General features: G+C 45.8%; 1 protein-coding gene across 3 annotated transcripts in view; it reads left to right on the top strand.

Annotated features, from left to right (window-relative positions):
- The first annotated feature begins 11,053 nt into the window (after window positions 1–11,053).
- The window catches only part of EVI5L (ecotropic viral integration site 5 like), an 87,165-nt gene continuing 80,033 nt past the window's right edge, over window positions 11,054–18,185 (top strand). Inside the window, exon 1 of one of the 3 annotated variants that reach the window (XM_089661238.1) lies at window positions 11,054–11,234. The gene's annotated coding sequence lies outside the window, so the exon portion shown is untranslated. The remainder of the gene's footprint in view (window positions 11,235–18,185) is intronic. The other 2 variants (XM_089661239.1, XM_089661237.1) reach the window with 2 other exon arrangements.

The raw sequence follows: 18,185 nt of genomic DNA, 5'->3' as shown, positions 1-18,185 counted from the left end.
GATTGTGGACAGGATAAGGTTAGAGACTGCAGACAGGATACAGAAGACAGTCAGATACTATGGACAGGATACAATCAGAGACTGCAGACAGGCTACAGGAGATAGTCAGAGACTGTGGACAGGATACAGGAGACTGTGGACAGGATACAGGATATGGTCATAAACTGCGAAAAGGATACGGTGAGAGACTGCGGACAGGATACAGGAGACGGTCAGAGACTGCAGACAAGCTATGGTCAGAGACTGCAGACAGGATACGGTCAGAGACTGCGGACAGGATATGTTCAGAGACTGCGGACAGGATACAGGAGACGGTCAGAGACTGTGGACAGGATACGGTCAGAGACTGCGGACAGGATATGTTCAGAGACTGCGGACAGGATACAGGAGACGGTCAGAGACTGTGGACAGGATATGATCAGAGACTGAGGACAGGACAGGAGATGGTCAGAGACTATGGACAGGAGACCGTCAGAGACTGCAGACAGGATAGGAGATGGTCAGAGACTGCGGACAGGAGACGGTCAGAGACTGCAGACAGGATAGAGGAGACTGCAGACAGGATACAGAGATGGTCAGAGACTGAGAACAGGATTTGCTCAGAGACTGCAGACAAGATACAGGAGATGGTCAGAGACTGCGAACACTATACATTCAGAAACTGCAGACAGGATACAGCAGACTGTGGACAGGATACAGGAGACGGTCAGAGTCTGTAGACAGGATATAGATGACGGTCAGAGACTGCAGACAGGATACAGGAGATGGCCAGCCAAGCCTGCCCCCTCCTGAGCACTGCCAAATGCAACCCCCCACCCGAACACTGCCGAGCCCTAAAAGTAGATTACTAACTTTTTTCTTTTAAAGGAAAAAAACACTTTTTTAAGCAAAAGTGTTTAAAAAACATTTTACTCTTCAGAACCAAAACAACTTGATGTCCCCTTCAGCACCTTAGAAGAGTCAAGATACAATGTTGCAAGTCTCCTCTCCCAATTGGTGTAATGTAACATTTGATTTACAGCCCTCTATATCGATTAACCCCAGTCTGCTCTGAAAAGGATGCCTAGTTTTTACTTGCAGGTAAAGCCAATTTCAATTCTAAAGCAACAATTACTCCAGTACTCAGGACTTTGAAGACAGTACCAGTCAGCAGTCAGTCCCCCCCTGCCCAAGCACTGCCGAGCCTGATCCCCCCCTTCCACCCAAGCACTGTGAAACCCTCTGTCCTCACCCAAGCACTGCTGAGCCCACCTCTCCCGCTCGAACACAATCAGGCCCTCCCCCCATCTGAGCACTGCCGAGACCACTCTCCTGCCCGACCACTGCCGAGATGCCACTGGTCCCTTCTGCCTCAAAAATGCTACCCAAGGCAAATGCCTTGTTTTCCTCATGGCAGATACGCCCCTGTGTATGCAGGTGGAACCTATCCCTTTCACTGCCAGAGCCCGTTTTTGAGTTTTTTGCATATAGTTAAAAAAATCAAGTAAAGCCTAAAGATTAGTTAAACCCCAAGACATTAGATATTTTGTGAAAGCAGGTGGTTCCAATTTTTTATGCCATGCAGTATTTGTGCAAAATTTTAAGTGAAAAAATGCATACATATAAGTTAATTCAGGGCACACAAACACAATACAGGTGTACCTCGGTTTACAAACTCCTCGGTTTATGTAATTTTCAGTTTACGAATGAAAATCCATTGAAAAAAATGCCTCGGTTTACAAATTTTTTACGATTTTTTTTCGGAATACAAAGTGTATGTCGGTGCCGATTTTTAAATGCAATTGCCGGCTTTTTTTTCTTCACTATAGCTCACAGAATCAGCTGTCACTTTCCCAGGAGCTAAAGGATACTTTGTTTCTTTTATCTCGGGAAACAAACTAAAAGGAAACATTGTTTCTTTTAACTGGGGGGAAAGTGACAGCTGATTCTGTGAGCTATAGTGAAGAAAAAAAAAAAGCTGGTAATTACATTTAAAAACCGGCACTGACCTATAGTGACAGCGACTTTTTTTTAAACTTTTTTTCTGACCTCCGGAATGTATTAATTGGTTTTCAATGCATTCCTATGGGAAACAAATTTTTGGGTTTACAAATTTTTTGCAATACAAAACGTCCTGGAGAACGCATTAAATTTGTAAACTGAGGTACACCTGTATATTAAACATGTACAGTAATGGCCAAAAATATTGGCATTGCAATTACAAATGTTTAGGCATTCTCATGTTTATTTCTTTTGTTTGTATTGGAATGACACAAAAATGTGGGGAAACAAAAAGTCAAATCTAACAAAAGGACACCATATTACTAATTCATTCACTTTTCATGGCCTACTTCTACACAGGTCATGACTCCATCTTACCAGTCACTCATAGTCTGCCACCTCTCTACCAATCGCCCAATGAATAAAATTCAAAATGCTACTGACAATATAAAAAGCCATTCACAATTCCACCTTAAGCTACATTACCAACCTAGTCTCAAAATAATATCCGCCCACTCTGCTCCTGCCAAGACCTCCTGCTCTCTAGCTCCCTTGTCACCTCCTCCCATGCTCACCTCCAGGACTTCTCCAGAGTCTCTCCCATTCTTTGGAACTCCTCACCCCAACCTTTCCGGCGATCTCCTACTCTGTTTGACTTTAGGAGATCCCTAAAACGTCATCTCTTCAGGGAAGATTATCCCACGTCTACCTAACAGCTGAAATTTTCTTTCTTCATCACCTCTTCAATCAGCTTTTATTTTATTTTTTGTATCACTTGACCTTCCCTTTTAGATTGTAAGCTCTCACAAGCATGGCTCTCCTGGCCCTCTTATATTTAATTGTATTTTAACTGTTCCGTCTCCCTTTAGTTTGAAAAACACTGCACAAACTGCTATAATATATCAATCCCATATAATAATAATAAAAATAATAATGAAATGATTTCTGTTTCAAGAACTAATTTAAAACCACAAAACAGAAATGGACATAAAGACAACAACCTCTTTATTTTAACAGCGCACATGATAAAGAACAGTTTATTCTCTATATAGGCCATCATAACATAATACTTCCTCTTTCCCTGTCTGCAGCCATTTATTCTGGGTTCTGTTATGCTCTTTGCTTGTTACCCCTTTAAATGTCACACGGAGCAAAGAAAAAATCCCCTTTGTGGAAAGTGTGAGGTCACAGCAGTGAATATATCTTCACTTGGCCAACCGAAATCCCTGAGCAGGAAGCAAAGCCCTACACTGTGGGAGACTTTAGTCAAATATTTTGTTATTTTGAGAACTGTGACTGTTATAATAAAAGATAACAAACAGTTTAAAATGACTCTGTTGCTTAAAAAAAATGAAACAACACAGTGTTGTTCCAAGAACACAGCTAATGCCCCATGCCAATGGGTGCTTTTTGGCATGCAACGTAAATTGCAGGTGCATTTCTGTGCCCAGTATACACAACTGCTGCATACAACCGTCCATAGTAAAAAAATGATTATATGCGGTGGGACAGTATGAGGTTCTGTCACTGTGTAAGTGGTCAGCAAAAGGACACAGGGTTTGCACTTTTGCTGAGTGCAGGACTAAGGAGCATATGTTCTGAATGGAGAAAACTGCTTTTGTAGATTTCTCCAGGTTTTGGTAGTCCTGGATGGAGCTCAATAGTTTGGAGACTCCATCAGGGGCAGACTGACAACTCATGGGGACCCCGGGCAATAGGAGATCATGGGGCCCCTGTGTCCTCGCCCACACCCCAAAAAACCTATGAAAAAGCCAATGAAAGGTACCAGGGGCATCTCATGGGGCCCCCTACTGGTCCCGGGCCCTCGGGCACTGCCCAAGTGCTCGAATGGTTAGTCCGCCCCTGGACTTCATAGTGCCTTGGGCGGGTTCTCCAACCCATCTCCAACCCAGTGTCTGGATTTTGTGGAGGAACACCAGGATGTGTGCCCGGTGCCCACAGCCCTTATAATGGAGCTTTAGGAATAACTCAAGGCTCCACCCAAGAGACACAGAAGGTCTCCTACAGGAGTCAGAGAGGCTGCAAGTGGGAGCAGGAGTATGAATGTCTGCAAGAGACAGTTAACGGCCAGAGGAGCTGTGTGTTTCCGAGAAGCTCTAAGCTGTGTGCCTGGAAGAGTTAGTGTTCAGAGGGACCAGTATCTAGAGCAGCAGTGCTGCTGAAAAGTAGCCAGGTAGGCTAGCATTTTCATTTGGACTGTGTATATGTGACTGGAGAAGAACCCCTGCATGGGAAACATTATGTTGGACTCTTGTTTTTGCCTTTCTTTTTAATAAAAGTGGGCTACCAAGCCCTGAAATATAGTTCCTGACTGACGTGAACTCATTTGCAATCGCATCTACCACTGAGCTAAACAACCCTCATGTTACAGAGGGTTTACTGTTCAAATCAAAATGACCAAAGAACGTGGAAGAAGATCAGCTGAACATGTCAGCACTCACCCCCGAAAGGGCCCGCTGATTTGCCACAGGTTCTTTTTCAAGTTTAGTGCAGGGGCAGCAAGCCACACAGCACAGTCACTCACTCTGGCTCAATGATCAGTCTATGGGATTGTCTTTTTGAGCTGTATTGCTGAATAAGCTGGGTTCTCAATGAGCTCTTTTAAGAACTTCTGCTGGGCTGCCCAAAAGGGAAGCAGTCCTTCAGGCTGGGAACTTTTCTTCCTGGACACGACCAGGGCAGCTCCAGACCCCATACTATTTATGTACTCTCCAGCCACCTACTGGGCATTCCCCTCCCCCAGGGATTGGCTCAGACAACATAAATATTCAAGTCTTGCCTTTCCAGCCCACTACATTCTGGAATCCTCCAGAGGGAAATAATAAAACCCACAACTAGTGAACTCCAGAACAGATCAAAGCAAGCACAAATTGTTCCACTGATTACAGGGGAGCCAAAAAAGAACTACATTTACCTAATCAACCTAGCAACATATCTAGGAGGGTGCTACATCGGCAAGAGAATGCCTGGACACTGCATGACTGGAGTGGAGGTGAGTATAGTCCAGCTTTAACATTTTCCAAGAACAGTTACAATCAAGGCATGCCACTGGTGATAACTGTCACAGTGTGCTTGTGTCAGCTCTTAACTAAACTTTCAAGCCCTCTAAGGGCTGGTGTCATAGCTGATCACATGTTGTAACTGCAGATGTTGGCTAAGATGGTACCTTCCCTGGCTGCACCATAGGAGGGTTTAAAGAGGAACTAAACCCATTAATTTTATGGTTTCCCATAAACTTTTAAGCCAGCCATACATGGGTCAACTTCCGAAATAATTTTCTTTCGATAATCTTTTCAAAGAATTTTCGTTTGAATTTCACACCATTGTTGGGCCACATCAACGGCCAATTTTCGAGCGCCCATCGAATTTGAGTGATCGGGCATGTTGGAAAGTTTTTGAAAAACAAAGGAATTTCTAATCAATGATGGGATAATCGTGCAAGCAATATAATTGAAAAAGGAATGAGCATGAGCTGTGAACTGGAAGGAAAAGAAGATTCTTGGCCACGAAAATTATTTTCTGTAGCAACATGAGGTGAAATTAAAGGCTTGGTTGGTCGAATTTTGAAATCAATGGTGGCACCTTCAGATTACAAAATGCACAACATTTTCAATTTTCTAAAGAAAATTTGTTCAGAATTCGACCCATGTATAACCTGCATTACATTCAAGGCTTGCTGTCAACCATAACTGTCACAGGTGCTTGAGCTTTCAACTGAACTGTCAAGCCATCAAACACCTTGTGTCACAACTGATCACATGTGTAGAAGCCTAACAGTGGCAGCAATATACAAGAGCACAACAGAAAATATAGCTGCTCCTGGGTCATGGGACTTGTAGTTCTGGAGGAACTGTAAAACAGAATGGGTTGATGGACTACAACCCTAAAGATTCCCTGTAACAAGAGGAAGAAAACAGCAACGTTTTCCTGAGCTTTGAGCTGGAGGTTTGGGTAGAGCAATAAAAGGTAACCAGAGCATGCAGGCCTGTGGCTGGTGGAGTCTGTATCTTGCACCAAGGAGACTGGACTGAGCCTGTGTGGAGAGTGAAGAACCATGACTGAGCCATTGAAGGGTCCCTTGACTATGCAGAACTGGAGCACTGAAGATCCCTGAGAGAAGTGCCTACAACTGAATGCTGAGGTTGAGTCTTGGGAGAACCCAAGCCCCTCCAGGCAAATGACATGAGCTGACCATGGGATAGCAGGTCCATTGATGCTGTATCATTAGGACTGGTGAGAGGGCAATGCTGCCATTGACTCATAAGTGCTAGCAGAGACTGAGCACTTATGGACTAACCAGTGAACTAGTAGCCTTATCAATTGCATGCAGACTTTGCTTGGACTGTACTTATGTGCACCACATGACAGACTGGGCCCCAACAATATCTGGCTGAAGAATTAGGGCAAAAGACAGTTTTCTCAGATACTTGTTCTAAAAAAAAATTACTGGTTGTAACAGGTACCTCTGTAGAAAGATCTGGGTCTTAGCATAATGCATACAGAGTGCACACTAAGCAGCATAATCTACTGCTCATAGGAAGGTTATTGCAGTATTGACCACCATTGCCGTTACTGTTACGTATCTATGCCATTGTTTATTACTGATGTACACATTATCAGATATAGAACAAATCAACCATGTAGGACCCAATCTAAACTGCTATAACCTAGTGATCATATTGTAGCACTACCCCCTTAGGAGTTGCTGAGGTTTTGAGTCCCCCTTTAGTCCTGCACAGTCAGGCAACACGTATCTCCACATAGACTTGCATCCAGGCATCAGAAATTAGTCCTTGAGCTTTGTTTTTGTGATTTTATCAGGGGATTTAAAACTTGGAGAGGGTTAGCAGTATACGGGATACCCAACAGAACTGTAACTGAGGACAATGTTCCTGAACTACAGTCATGGCCGAAATTGTTGGCACCCTTGATATTTTTCCTGAAAATCAAGTATTTCACACAAAAAAGGTATTGCATTAACACATGTTTTGCTATACACATGTTTATTCCCTTTGTATGTATTGGAACAAATATAAAACAGAGGCAGAAAAGCAAATATGACATAATGTCACACAAAACCCCAAAAATGGGCTGGACAAAAGTATTGGCACCCTTAACTTAATATTTGGTTGCACACCCTTTGGAAAACATAACTGAAATCAGTCGCTTCCTATAACCATCAATAAGCTTCTGACACCTCTCACCCGGAATTTTGGACCACTCTTCCTTTGCAAACAGCTCCAGGTCTCTCTTATTGGAAGGACACCTTTTCCCAACAGCAATTTTAAGATCTCTCCACAGGTGTTCAATGGGATTTAGATCTGGGCTCATTGCTGGCCACTTCAGAACTCTCCAGCGCTTCTTTGCCATCCATTTCTGAGTGCTTTTTGACGTATGTTTGGGGTCATTGTCCTGCTGGAAGACCCAGGATCTTGGACGCAAACCCAGCTTTCTGACACTGGGCCCTACAGTGCGACCCAAAATCCTTTGGTAATCCTCAGATTTCATGATGCCTTGCACACAGTCAAGGCACCCAGTGCCAGAGGCAGCAAAACAACCCCAAAACATCATTGAACCTCCACCATATTTTACCGTAGGTACTGTGTTTTGTTCTTTGTAGGCCTCATTCCGTTTTCGGTAAACAGTAGAATGATGTGCTTTACCGAAAAGCTCTATCTTGGTCTCATCTGTCCACAAGACGTTTTCCCAGAAGGCTTTTGGCTTACTCAAGTACATTTTGGCAAACTGTAGTCTTGCTTTTTTATGTCTCTGTGTCAGCAGTGGGGTCCTCCTGGGTCTCCTGCCATAGCGTTTCATTTCATTTAAATGTCGACGGATAGTTCGCGCTGACACTGATGCTCCCTGAGCCTGCAGGACAGCTTGAATGTCTTTGGAACATGTTTGGGGCTGCTTATCCACCATCCGGACTATTCTGCGTTGCAATCTTTCATCAATTTTCCTCATCCGTCCACGACCAGGGAGATTAGCTACAGTGCCATGGGTTGCAAACTTCTTGATAATGTTGCGCACTGTGGACAAAGGCAAATCTAGTTCTCTGGAGATGGACTTGTAACCTTGAGATTGTTGATATTTTGCCACAATTTTGGTTCTCAGGTCCTCAGACAGTTCTCGTCTCCTCTTTCTGTTGTCCATGCTTAGTGTGGCACAGACAGACACACAATGCAAAGGTTAAGTGAACGTCTCTCCTTTTTATCTGCTTTCAGGTGTGATTTCTATATTGCTCACACCTGTTACTTGCCCCAGGTGAGTTTACAGGAGCATCACATGCTTGTAACATTCTTATTTATCCGCAGTTGTGAAAGGGTGCCAATACTTTTGTCCAGCCCATTTTTGGAGGTTTGTGTGACATTATGTCGAATTTGCTTTCTTTCCTCCCTTTTTTTGTTTTGTCCCAATACACACAAAGGGAATAAACATGTGTATAGCAAAACATGTGTTAATGCAATACGTTTCGTGAGAAATACATGATTTCCTGGAGAAATATCAAGGGTGCCAACAATTTCGGCCATGACTGTATGTACAAGTCTTCACACAAAAATCCTATTCGTGGAGAGCTAGTCAGCCTCTCCTGTTGTACCACCCCAAACCCCAGATACTCCTCTATCTGGCTGCCTGAAGAAATCCCTGAGCAGGGGATCCAGTACCTGTCACTTTAAAAGAAGCGGTCCTTCTTCATCTTGCCCAGGGGGTGCAGGTCTACTCACTCAGTCCTTCTGTGTTGCTGCTGGGTCAGTGGTTGTTACCAGGCCTTTTAGCTGGGCTGCTCCTTCCCTGCCTCGCAGGTAGTCCTCTCTCAGGGGGCCAAGAAAGTCCAGAGCTTTCCTCCTTCCAGGGTCCTCTGCCTGTAGGTGAGCCCCTTTTCATCTGGGCTCCCTCCCAGGTTCCTGCCTCCATCCTCACATCCTCAACTCTCCTCCAGCTGCTCTCCAACTCCCTGCTACTGAGCAGGCTTGGTTAATCCTAAAGGCTATCCCGGCCCCCTACCAAGCCTCCTTTTGGGGATTGGCCAGGATCCTCTAAGAACACAGACCAGCCACTCCTCAGATCTGCCCACTGCCTCTAGATCTTTCTCCAAAGTTCTAGAGCAGGGGAAAATTTCAAATTTTGGCCTCATAGACTTCTATGTTATCTCACAGACGTCTATCAGTATAGATAAGAATGACACTTTGAAGGATCAGGTTTTTTTTTTAACCCTCACCTCTCCTCCCTGGTCATCCTTGCTGCCTAAATACTTCCTCCCTAGCACCTCCCATTCACAGATGAGCATATTGGAAACAATTCCCGTTCACATTTTTTTTGTGCTTTTTTTCCACCTAAATATGCATCATGCATAGGGCATAGGCCTACATAGAACAGATGCCCCAAAGTAGCTCAAAAACATTTTCGCTGTTGGAGCGTTGCACATTTTGGCATGTTTGTAGCTCATTTTGGCACGCAGCAAAACACACGTCTGCTATGATTTGGGTGTCATTAACAACTAGCCTGCTTACAGGGGCGGACTGACCATTCGGAAACTCGGGCTCTGCCCAAGGGCCCGGGGTCAGTAAGGGGCCCCGTGAGATGCCCCTGGTACCTTTCGTAGGCTTTTTTGTATGTGGTTTGAGTGTGGTCGAGGACACAGGGGCCCCATGATCCCCTATTGCCCGGGGGCCCCATGAGTTGTCAGTCCGCCCCTGAGACTGCATTTACATCTGCGCATTTCCAAACCGGCAGCAACCGGCACAGAAAGCATGCACCTTGCCACGTTTTAGAAATGCACGACAAGCACGCATTACTTTGCCATTTATGCTGCGTTCACATCTGTGTGTTTCCAAACACGTGGAAACCCACACAGAAAACACGCAACACAGGTTAAGAAACGCGCAGATATGAACGCAACCTAAATAGCAACACAATGTGTTGTTGCGCATTTTCAGAACACACACATTTTCATCTGTGCGTTTCCTGAAAGTGCAGCAATTCACAAACAAAACACGCGCTGTGCTGTGCATTTCGAAAACGCACGGAAATGCACGCCGCGCTTGTGTTGCCATTTAGGCTGCGTTTCCAAGTGCACAGAAACTATCAAGGAAAATGCGCACTTAGCTGTGTGTTTTGAAAACACGCAGAAATGGGCCTTGAGCTTGTGTTACTCATCTGCATGTTTCCAAACACGTGACAACCTGCAAAGAAAACGCGCGTTTTGCTGTGCATTTCCAAAATGTGGGTTGTGCTTGCGTTACCACTCATTTGCATCTGCACCTTTCTGAATTCATGTCAACCCGCAAGAAGTTGCACACTTTGCCTTTGCGTTACCATTCGTTTGCGTCTGCGCGTTTCCAAATATACGGCAACCTGCGTTAAAACACACATTTTGGTGTGCATTTAGAAAACACACAGCAATGAGCGTGACGCTTGCATTACCGCTTAGGCTGCGTTCTCATGTGCGCGTTTCCAGGGAGAAGACGTGGTACAGCAAAGTGGTGCGACTTTCATGTCGCACAAGTGTGCACCACGGCTTATCTGCTTAGGTGGTGAAGGTGGACAGACCCTTCATAACGGAAACATTTTGAAGAATTGGTACACTGCAATGTATTATGTTTTAGTATTTGGGATTTTATATTTCCTTCATCTATTTCATGTGGGAGTTAATATTTTCACACAGAGCTGGGAGGGGAATAATGACAGCAACCCGGAAGTACAGGCCAGACCACTACGACAAAGGCTATTACTACGTCTATGAAGACTGAGAAGGCGTGGTTGCGGCAGGGTCATGTGACTTGGCACAGACGCTCAAGAGCGCATACACAATTTTTTGGCACTTGCGCAGTACAGACAGGTTTATGCGGGCACGCGGACAGGAGGCACGGGAGTGTGCACGCTAGGAGAGAACCCAGAGCTCCTCCAGAAGCCCCACCGCAATTACCGCCCTCGCTAAATTCCGCCCACCTGTCATAATACGGTTCGCCTATTGGCTCTGCATCCCCTTTCTGACCCCTGATTGGTTACACTTGCGGCGTTCTTGGCTTCGTCCCCCTGTCACCGGTTTGGCTTTTCATAGGTGGATGAACTAATCAATCCATTGAACGTAGGCACGTCATTGGTCGTCTGTATTGGACGTCAGAAGGAGGCGGAGACATGCTGTGTGTCTGATTTCTCCGCCGCTCGGTGCTGTCGAGCCCCGGGGAGGGTGGAGCTGCGTGACAGCGGCGGCGGGGACCTGGGGGCAATAGGTGAGACCGAGCTACCTACCTTATGTACCCGGTGTGATGGACGAGACGTCTGTGTGTGACAGAACATGGGTGGCTGGACGTCCCCGGGAGGAGAGATGCGCAGAGCCTGGCTGTGTGTGTCCGTGACGTCATGTGTGGGAGCATCCAGATGTGTGTGACCTCATCAACCCTGAGAGAGCAAGAGATGGTGTCATCACATCCCTCTGCATCATCCCTGGTGTGCCCACCTCCCCGTGTATACCTGGTGTGCCCACCTCATTGTATATACCTGGGGTGCCCACCTCATTGTATATACCTGGTGTGCCCACCTCCCCGTGTATACCTGGTGTGCCCGCCTCCCCGTGTATACCTGGTGTGCCCGCCTCCCCGTGTATACCTGGTGTGCCCGCCTCCCCGTGTATACCTGGTGTGCCCACCTCCCCGTGTATACCTGGTGTGCCCGCCTCCCCGTGTATACCTGGTGTGCCCGCCTCCCCGTGTATACCTGGTGTGCCCGCCTCCCCGTGTATACCTGGTGTGCCCGCCTCCCCGTGTATACCTGGTGTGCCTGCCTCCCCGTGTATACCTGGTGTGCCCACCTCATTGTATATACCTGGTGTGCCCGCCTCCCCGTGTATACCTGGTGTGCCCGCCTCCCCGTGTATACCTGGTGTGCCCGCCTCCCCGTGTATACCTGGTGTGCCCACCTCATTGTATATACCTGGTGTGCCCACCTCATTGTATATTCCTGGTGTGCCCGCCTCATTGTATATACCTGGTGTGCCCGCCTCCCCGTGTATACCTGGTGTGCCCGCCTCCCCGTGTATACCTGGTGTGCCCGCCTCCCCGTGTATACCTGGTGTGCCCGCCTCCCCGTGTATACCTGGTGTGCCCGCCTCCCCGTGTATACCTGGTGTGCCCACCTTATTGTATATACCTGGGGTGCCCACCTCCCCGTGTATACCTGGTGTACTCACTTCATTGTATATACCTGGTGTGCCCACCTTATTGTATATACCTGGGGTGCCCACCTCCCCGTGTATACCTGGTGTACCCATCTCATTGTATATACCTGGTGTGCCCACCTCCTCGTGTATACCTGGTGTGCCCACCTTATTGTATATACCTGGGGTGCCCACCTCCCCGTGTATACCTGGTGTACTCACTTCATTGTATATACCTGGTGTGCCCACCTTATTGTATATACCTGGTGTGCCCACCTCCCCGTGTATATCTGGTGTGCCCGCCTCCCCGTGTATATCTGGTGTGCCCGCCTCCCCGTGTATATCTGGTGTGCCCGCCTCATTGTATATACCTGGTGTACCCACCTCATTGTATATACCTGGTGTGCCCGCCTCCCCGTGTATACCTGGTGTACCCACCTCATTGTATATATCTGGTGTGCCCACCTCCCCGTGTATACCTGGTGTGCCCACCTTATTGTATATACCTGGGGTGCCCACCTCCCCGTGTATACCTGGTGTACTCACTTCATTGTATATACCTGGTGTGCCCGCCTCCCCGTGTATACCTGGTGTGCCCGCCTCCCCGTGTATACCTGGTGTGCCCGCCTCCCCGTGTATACCTGGTGTGCCCGCCTCCCCGTGTATACCTGGTGTGCCCGCCTCCCCGTGTATACCTGGTGTGCCCGCCTCCCCGTGTATACCTGGTGTGCCCGCCTCCCCGTGTATACCTGGTGTGCCCGCCTCCCCGTGTATACCTGGTGTGCCCGCCTCCCCGTGTATACCTGGTGTGCCCACCTCCCCGTGTATACCTGGTGTGCCCGCCTCATTGTATATACCTGGTGTGCCCGCCTCCCCGTGTATACCTGGTGTGCCCGCCTCATTGTATATACCTGGTGTACTCACTTCATTGTATATACCTGGGGTGCCCACCTTATTGTATATACCTGGGGTGCCCGCCTCCCCGTGTATACCTGGGGTGCCCGCCTCCCCGTGTATACCTGGGGTGCCCGCCTCCCCGTGTATACCTGGGGTGCCCGCCTCCCCCTGTATATAGCTGGCGTGCCCACCTCCCCGTATATAGCTGGCGTGCCCACCTCCCCGTATATAGCTGGCGTGCCCACCTCCCCGCATCCCTCCTCCTACATACACCTGGGACACCTACCTCACTGCATCCCTCCTCTATGTACACCTGGGACACCTACCTCACTGCACCCCTCCTCTATGTACACCTGGGACACCTACCTCACTGCACCCCTCCTCTATGTACACCTGGGATACCTACCTCACTATCTATATTATCCTAGCTGACTTTTGTGCCCCCACCTATAATCATCCATCTTCCTTTGCTCATATTTCCTGCTTAAGTCGTACTGGTTGTCCTTTTGCCCCCGCAGTGTATACTTGCCTTTCTTCGCTCCCCCTACCCCCCCTCCCTTCCTTCAAGTCAGCTGCAGGCAGGTTGAACAATCTTCCATACTTCCAGGTATGGAGGAGAGTGACTTGCTCCTGGGACAGCTCTGGTTCTGTGTGATTGGCCCAGTACCGGCACATGGCAATCGGGGGAGACGGTCAGCCTTGTGTAAGGTCTGGATGGAAATTTCAACTTAATGGGAATGTCACCCCTCTGTGTATTTTTTACCTGGTTGGCTGTTTTTTCCCACAATAAACCTAGTCACCCAACAACTCCAGCATTTCTCAGCTGTACTCACCAGGTCCTGCACCGCCATCTTCCCTTCTGACATCATCTGGAGGCAGCTGTGTATTCCTGGTTCTTGCTGCTGGCCCCCTGATGATGCACCGCGATGCATGCATGTCTTCAGATAATTGACTCGGAGATACTGGAGACTTGCGTGATAATGCAAATCCACCACAGTGCGTCATCAGGGGGCCGCCTGCAAGAACCAGGAAGAGACAGCTGGCTCCTGATGATGTCACAAAAGAAGAAGGCGGCTTGGGGCTATGTTCAAAAGGGGGGGGGGTCTACATTAAAAATAAAATGATCACCTTTATAATTTTTGCAGATTGTTTGATAGGAAGGAAAGATTCGTATTGTGGAATGAGAATCAAGAAGGTAGAGCTTTAGGTTTTGTTCACACAGTGCGGTGACCAGAGGTTTCCTGCACTGGATATATGCCAGTCACTGATCGGACACATGGAAAACAATAGTTTGCTATGTGCCCTGTTTGCATTGCAACACCGGCAAGCACCGCGTGTCACCGCACCATAGGGAAATGCACCCCGCAGTTGTGCAGAGGCATGAATGGTCACTTTGTGCACTTAAAATAAAGTTTAACCACTTGCCTACCACGCTATAGCTGTAAGATGGCTACAGCACAGCTTTCTAGCTTTGGGATCATCCTTTGGACACAGCAGATCACGGTAAAGGGCCAATCACAGCATCCCATTACCTCGTGATCAACTGTGCCCAACCACTTATTGGCATTTTTTTTCCTCACACTCAGTCACTATATGAGGAAAGAGGAGCTGATAACCAGCAAGCCTGACAGTACATTGTTGGCACTGGTCATCAGTGCAGCCTCATCAGTGAAGAAGAAAAATTACTTATTTGCAAATTGTTTTCACAGAAACTAAGAAAAATTTCCAAAATGTTCAGTCTTTGTTTTTTTTGTTTAGCAAAAAATAAAAAACCCAGTAGTAATTAAATAGTACCAAAAGAAATCTCTATTTGTGTGGAAAAAAAATGTATAACAATTTCATATGGATACAGTGTTGCATGACTGCGCAATTGTCATCAGTGCGATAGCTGAAAATTGGCCTGGGCAGGAAGGGGGTGAAAGTGCCTGGTATTGAAGTGGTTAAAAAAAGAAAAAGTGTGCTACACTGAAACGGCAAAAGTTTGAAATGCATCCAATGACATTTAAACATAGTGAGAATTTTTTGTACAAATATTTGTTCACTGATGTACTAGGGTATGGCTGGGTTACAGAGGTTCTTAAATGGGGAAAAAAAAGTTTTTTTTTGCCTTTAATACAGTCTATGCATTAAAGTGATTATAAAGAAAAAAACAAACAAACAATCTTATACATACCTGCTCTGTGTAATGGTATTGCACAGAGCATCCCTGAACCTCCTCTTCTAGGGTTCTCTGCTGGTGCTCATGGCTCCTGTTCTTTGTGCGCAACCATAGAAAGTCACTTCCTTTGAGGGTTCACGGGTGGGCATGGTCCTGAGCCAGGCAATGTGCATCCATAGACACACACAGCATGGCTTGGCCCCGCCCCCTGCTCTCAGGCTTTGATTGACAGCAGCAGGAGCTGATAGCTCACACTGCTGGCTCTAAAAAAATAAATAGTGTTACTGCGCATAAAACGTACAGATTTTATTCTGTAATTTGTCCTATTTAAAAAGTCACAAAAAGTATGATTCTGGTAGAAAGCATTGAAAAGTTATTTACAAATGAAATAATTTTTTTTCAATTTTGCACTTTTTTAATGTGAAACGTGTAAATATATGTTAAAGGTTTAAAATATTAATGAACAAAACAAACAAAAAAAATGTTATTAACCTGTTGACAACTGCCCCATAGCAGATTTAATGCTATAGGGCGGCCATCCTGTGCAGAATCACATATATAAACATAATTCTGCACTTCCTGGTGTAGGAGGCGCACGCATCCAGCGCGCCGCTTCTGCTGTGATTTGTCACAGCAGAAGTCGATCAACGGGTGCCAGCCAATGGATGAGTGCTAGCACCTGTTGATCACCGAGGAGACTGACAGGACACAGCTCTGCCTATGTAAACAGCTGTGATTTGCTTGACTTTCTTTCCCTGAGAAGCAGGTAGTAAACTCTAGCAGATTGCCTAGTAAAAGCACCATATATATAGTACACAAATCACATAGCTAGGCACAGTTGACCCTTTGATCGCCATAGCTGTTTAACCCCTTCCCAACCAGTGTCATTAGTACAGTGTCAGTGCATACGTTTAGTACTGATCACTGTATTGGTGTCACTGGTTAGTGTAAAAATGTCCGCCACAATATCACAGTCCCGCTATAAGTCGCTGATCTTTTTAACTTTTGTGCAAACTAATCAATATACACTTATTGGGAATTTTTTAACCAAAAATATGTAGCAGAATACATTTTGGCCTAAATTTATGTTATTATCTTTTTTGTTAGATATGTTTTATGCAGAAAATAAATATTATTTTATATATAATAATAAATATATATTTTTAATTGTCTGTCTTTTTTTATTCATAGCACAAAAAAAATTGTGGTGATCAAATACCACCAAAAGAAAGCTCTATTTGTGGAAAAAAATGACAAATTTAATTTATGTACAGCGTTGCATGACTGCTCAATTGTCAATTAAAGTAATGCAGTGTTCTATCGCAAAAAATGGCCTGGTAAGGAAGGGGGGGTGTTAAATCTTCCGCAGGGCAGGCGGTTCATAGTTTATAAAATAGAAATGAACAAAAAAAAAATCAGCAAGGAAAATAATAATTAAATGGAGAAGGAGAATAAGTAGTTAATTAGGGCTGATTGAAGTAAATTAAGGGTTAATAAAAGACTAAATAGAGGAACACTTAATTTGGAAAAAAAAAAAACCTTGCTTTTAACTGTCGTCCTCTGCAGATGGAAGTTCATTCCTCTGATCTGTAGAGGAGTAAATGGATAAAAAGAAACATTGTTTCATTTTGTATCTTTTTGTTTTTGTGGCTGAGCAATGTTGTTGATAAACATTGTTTTTTTTTTCCTCTTCTTTTTTTAACCACTTCCAAACTGCCCTGTAGCAGAAATAATGCTACAGAGTGGCAAGGGTGTGCAAAATCACGTATATATACGTGATTTTGCATTTCTGGGTAGCGCTACCCGCGCCGCCATTCACAGCCATGGCTGTCAATCACCTGGTCCCAGCAAAGACATGTAGCAGAATACATTTTGGTGTAAATTTATGATGAAAAGTGATTTTTTTTTTTTTACTGGACTTGTTTAATAGCAAAAAGTAATTTTATAGCTCAAAAAATAAAAAATGCACAGGCGATCAAATACCACTGAAAGAAATCTCAATTTGTGGGGAAAAAAGGACATACATTTCATTTGGGTGCAGCGTTGCATGACCATGCAGTTGTCAAAGTAACGCAGCACCTCAATGCAAAAAATGGCCTGGTCAGGAAGGGGGGGGGGGGTAAATCCTCAGGAGGACAAGTGGTTAATGGCCCCTCCACGTGCCAGGACATTTCTTTTGTTTACTCTTCAGCTGTTAGTTGGGTAACCCCGCTCATAACTGAATGAGTCATTGGTTGTTAAGGACGCTATCAGCAGGGGAATCTCACTGACAGCTGAAAGAACCGAGCCTGAAGGTATCGGTTTCAGGTATCAGAGCATTTGCACCGAGCACCAATACCAGTATCTATATAATTGCAACTCTACCTAGAGCCTCCAAATATATATATATATATATATATATATATATATATATATATATATATATCGGGGGCGGACTGACAACTCATGGGGATCATGGGGCCCCTGTGTCCTTGTCCAAACTCAAAAAAGCCTACCAAAAAGGTACCAGGGGCATGTCATGGGGCCCCCTACTGACCCCGGGCCAAGGGCAGTGCCCGAGTTTCCAAATGGTCAGTCCGCCCCTACACACACACACACGTGTATGTATGTGTGTGTGTGTGTGTCTAGGGGCGGACGGACCATTTGGAAACTCGGGCACTGCTCCTATTGCCCGGGGCTCCATGAGTTGTCAGTCCGCCCCTGGCCCTGATCCTTGGAGCTTACAATCTAAGAGACTTCTCTGCTAATTCCGCTGGTTTATTGTTATTCGTTGACTGTGATTTTGTTTCTTGTAGCAGTTCGTAAAACTAAAAATCAGCCCTTAATGCATTTAAGCCACTACTGGAATCAAAATTACAGGTTGAAATAATGACATATCAGCAGGGTTTGCTAGAAAGGAGAAGTAGCAATGCTGTAATTGTTAGGATCCATTCAAACCCGCAGTATGGGAACACGCATTAACATGTGTACAGG

The sequence above is a fragment of the Staurois parvus genome, unplaced genomic scaffold (assembly GCF_062004578.1).
Source record: "Staurois parvus isolate SC_StPar_1 unplaced genomic scaffold, SC_StPar_1.0 ptg001328l, whole genome shotgun sequence".
NCBI classification, from domain to species: Eukaryota; Metazoa; Chordata; class Amphibia; order Anura; family Ranidae; genus Staurois; species Staurois parvus.
Note: the sequence above shows the minus strand (reverse complement) of the source record. Positions and strands in the feature narration are given on the sequence as shown.